The sequence below is a fragment of the Artemia sp. Qi Xiang Cuo genome, chromosome 13 (genome assembly GCF_049724085.1).
Source record: "Artemia sp. Qi Xiang Cuo chromosome 13, ASM4972408v1, whole genome shotgun sequence".
In the NCBI taxonomy this organism is placed as follows: domain Eukaryota; kingdom Metazoa; phylum Arthropoda; class Branchiopoda; order Anostraca; family Artemiidae; genus Artemia; species Artemia sp. Qi Xiang Cuo.
The window spans coordinates 19,466,864-19,471,317 of NC_142806.1; positions in this window are offsets into that span (position 1 = coordinate 19,466,864).

Below are 4,454 nucleotides of genomic sequence, written 5' to 3' on the forward strand. Positions count from 1 at the left end.
CCAAATTTTAATATTATTTGATTTATTAAAGTTATAAAAGTAAAAACATTTATATTATTAAAAATTATGTTATGTATTAATACTGATATTAAAAATATCAGTATATGTCAGTCATTTATTTATCGATGCTGATTTGTGGTAGTTTCACGCTTGGTAGATTATAATAATAATATATAATAGGGCGAAATAACTCCTAATATCAAAGGAAAATTAACAAGAATAATATCCGACAATAGGCAAGTAAGGATTGAATAATGATGAAAAAAATATAAATGTTTTTACTTTTATAACTTCAATAAATCAAATAATATTAACACTTTGATTACTAAATATCAGTATATGTATATTAAACTGACAGTTCATATTCATTTGTATTTTTTCAGTAAAGTGCAAATTGTGTTCTGGCCTTGGGAAGGAATAGGGGTTTTGAGCCCTATTTATGTTAATTTCTGCTCATTTTGAGTTTGACTCGGTTATTTATTTTAATTTCTTTTCGTTTTGGGTTTCATTTATTTATCGATTCTGATTTGTGGTAGTTTTATGCTTGGTAGATTATTTGATTTTATTTTTGCTCATTTTTGTTTAATGGAATTCTTTACTGGAAAAAGTTTTTTTAATTAATTTCTGTTCGTTTTATATTTACATAGTCTTTTCAGGGAAAAAGAAAATAATACTTCAAATCTTTTCTTTTTTTTAAGGCTTTATGGTTTGGCCTGTTATTTGTATACTGTAGAAAAATTTTCAGCAATTTTTAACAACATACACCCTTTTAAAAATCCGGGCACAAATAGTAGCGGCGTTTAATTTAGTTTCATACCTCTTCTAGTTGACCTAAAATACAAAACTCGCAAAAAAAATCTGTTTACTTTCTTTGATAGCTTGGATACACTTACACTATTTTAATTTGGTTCAATTTTAAGAGCAAAAGTAGCCCCGAAAGTTTGAACATAATACCCTCCGTCGTTCCTGGGATACTGCTGAGATGCCTTATTGGGAATTAGCATTAAAACAGTGCATTTTTACTTGATCTTAAGGCAACATTTTGTTTTTAAACATAATGGGCAAATGGGTGGGTTGGCGTGGGGGGGGGACTAGTTGCCTTCCAATCACTTTCGACTATTAAAAAGGGCATTAGTGATTTCTATTTTCAATTGAATGAACCCTTTTCGAAGTTCCAGCGACAACTCCTTCGATACGAAGTGCCCTAGTCTAAACAAAACATAATGCATTGTACCCAGATCGATCTTAACTATAAAAATGTCAAGCCTTTCAATCACTATCAAAAATTAAGAAGGGCACTAGCCCTTTCAATTTCCAACCGAATGAGCCCTTTTTGAGTTTCTGCGACAACGTTATCTATAAACACCTTAATATCCCCCAGGGCATAACTTACAACCCTTGTTCTGAAGGCTGTGAGGGGGTTGTCATCCTCAAATACCTAATTTCAAGAACTTTCAACTACGTTAAACAGTAGAAAAAAAGGCTATTTCAAAATTTTATTTTATTTGTTTGGGGAAATGGTGGGCGTGATAGGGGATTAGTTGCCCTCCAATTACTTTCGATTATTCAAAAGGGCACTAGCTATTTCAATTTCCAATCGAATAAGCCCTTTTAGGAAGTTTCTACGACAACTCTTTTTATAAAAACCTTATATGCCCCCAAAGCATAACTTACAACCCTTGCCCGGAGGGCTGTGTGGGGGGGGGTTGTCATCCTTAACGACCTAATTTTCAAAACTTTCACCTACGTTGAACAAAATGACTATCAAAAAATTTTGATCAGATGTGTTTGGGGAAAAGGTGGGCTTGAGAGGGGAGTTAGTTGTCCTCCAATCACTTTTGACTATTAAAAAGGGCACTAGCCCTTTGAATTTTCAATCGAATGCACCTTTTTTCAAGTTTCTACGACAAATTTTTAAATAGAAACCTTATATGCCCCAGGGCATAACTTGTAACCCTTGCCCTGAGGGCTCTGAGGGGGAGGGGTTGTCATCCTCAAAGACCTAATTTCCAGAACTTACAACTACGTTGAACAAACTGGCTATCTCAAAATTTTGATTGGATGTGTTTGGATCAGTGGTGGGCGTGAGAGGGGGGGATAGTTGCCCTCCAATAACTTTCGACTATTAAAAATGGCACTAGCCCTTTGAATTTCCAATCGAATGAGCCCCTTTTCAAGTTTCTACGACAAAGCTTTCAATGAAAACTTTATATGCCCCCAGGGCATAACCCTTTCCCTGACGACTGGGGTGGGGGGAATGTCCCGCTCAACTGTATAATGTCCAAAACTTCCAACTACGTTGAAAAATTTGGCTATCTCAAAATTTTTGGATGTGTTTGTGGAAATGGTGGGCGTGGACGGGGTGTTAGTTGTCTTCCAATAACTTTTGGCTAGATTAAAAAGGGCACTAGTCATTGAAATTTCCAATCGAATGAGCCCTTTTTTAAGTTTCTACGACAGCACTTTCTATAAAAACCTTATAAGCCCCCAGGGCATAACTTATAACATTTTCCCTGAGAAATATGGGGGAGGTTGTCATCCTCAAAGACCTAATTTACATAATTTTGAACTACGTTGAACAAAATGGCTATCTCAAATTTTGATTCGACGTGTTTAGGGAAAAGTTGGGCGTGAGAGGGGGATTAGTTGCCCTCCAATCACTTTCGACTGTTCAAAAGGGCACTAGCCCTTTGAAGTTCCAATCAAATGAGCCTTTTTTGAAGTTTCTACGACAATACTTTCTATAAAAAAAAACCTTGAATGCCCCCAAGGCATAACTTACAACCCTTGCCCTGATGACTGTGGGGGAGTGTCCTCCTCATAAACATGATTTCTATCTGGAAATCAACTACGCTGAACAAACTGGCTATCTCAAAATTTTGATTGGATGTGTTTCGGGAAATGGCGGGCGTGGATGGGGTGTTAGTTGCTTTCTGATCATTTTTGACTGCTAAAAAGGGCATAAGCCACTTCAATTTCCAATTGAATGAGCCCTTTTCGAAGTTTCTAAGACAACTTCTTCGATACAAAGTGCCCTGGTCTAAAGGAAAGAAATATAAAATAATACATTGTGCCAACATCGTACTTATATGCCCCCAACGCATAACTTAAAACCCTTGCCCTGAGGGCTGTGGGGGAGTGTCCTCCACAAAAATATAATTTCTATCTGGAAATCAACTACGCTGAACAAAATGGCTATCTCAAATTTGGATTGGATGTGTTTTGGGAAATGGTGGGTGTGGAAGGGATGTTAGTTGCTTTCCAATCACTTTCGACTATGAAAAAGGGCACTAGCCGTTCCAATTTCCAATCGAATGAGCCCTTTTCCAAGTTTCTACGACAACTCCTTCGATACGAAGTACCCTGGTATGGAAAAAAAAAAGAAGAAAAATAATACATTGTACCAATATCGTTCTTTACTTAGGCAGCGTGATTGCGCTGCCTATGATATAAGGCCCTAACTACTACTACTACTAACAACTCACTGCAGCACCAAGCCGCCTGAGGCCAACACAGCTACACTCGCTTCTCCTCCATCACGATCTATTCAAAGCCTCCCTTTTCACACCCTTCCAGGAAGTTCCCATTTCCTTTAAATCTTTCTTTATGAAGTCCTCCCATGCCCAGACGAGAACGACCTGCTCTCCGTTTAGCCCTAGACGGTTGGCCGAAAAGAACAATCTTCTGCAATCTGTCATCCTTCATCCGCACAATGTGCCCTAGCCACCTCAACCTTTCTTTCATTATAGCCCTATAGAGTGGTATTGAACCACATTTTTGTACAGCATATTGTTTGAAATACGGTCATTCAGCCGGGTACCCAGAAAAATCCGTAAGCTATTTCTCTGGAAAACATCTAGCAAATCTTCGTCCGCTTTTCGGAGCGTCCATGCTTCAGACCCATACTTGACTACGGTCATAAATGTAGCTTCTAATTATTCTAATATTGGTTTGCAGACTTATCTCCCTATTCGTCCAAACTTTTTTTAACTGTAAAAAAAAAAAAAAACTCCCTGAGCCTTGGCTATTCTACTTTTAACATCTTCACTGATCCCTCCATCTTTACTAATAATACTACCAAGGTAAGTAAAGCTGCCCACCTGCTCAATTTTTTCGTTACCCAACGTCACTTTTTCATCTTCACCTTACCCTATCCGTAGTGGCTTAGTGTTTTTAACATTAATTTTTGAACGTATTCTAGCACCCTGAACTTGCAAGACCTCTAAAAGTTCATTCATTTTGCTCACACTTTCATCTTAGAATCGTAAATCATCAGCATAATCTAAGTCCAGGAGACTTTTTCCTCCCTATTTGATTCCGTGGTCTCCCATTGCCTTTCCTGTCCTCCTTAAGACAAAGGTAGTCCTAATTATTTCCATGGTTATCAATTTTGAACAGTTAAGACGTAATATACCTGAAATTCTAATAATAAACCTTGTGTGAATTATGTGACA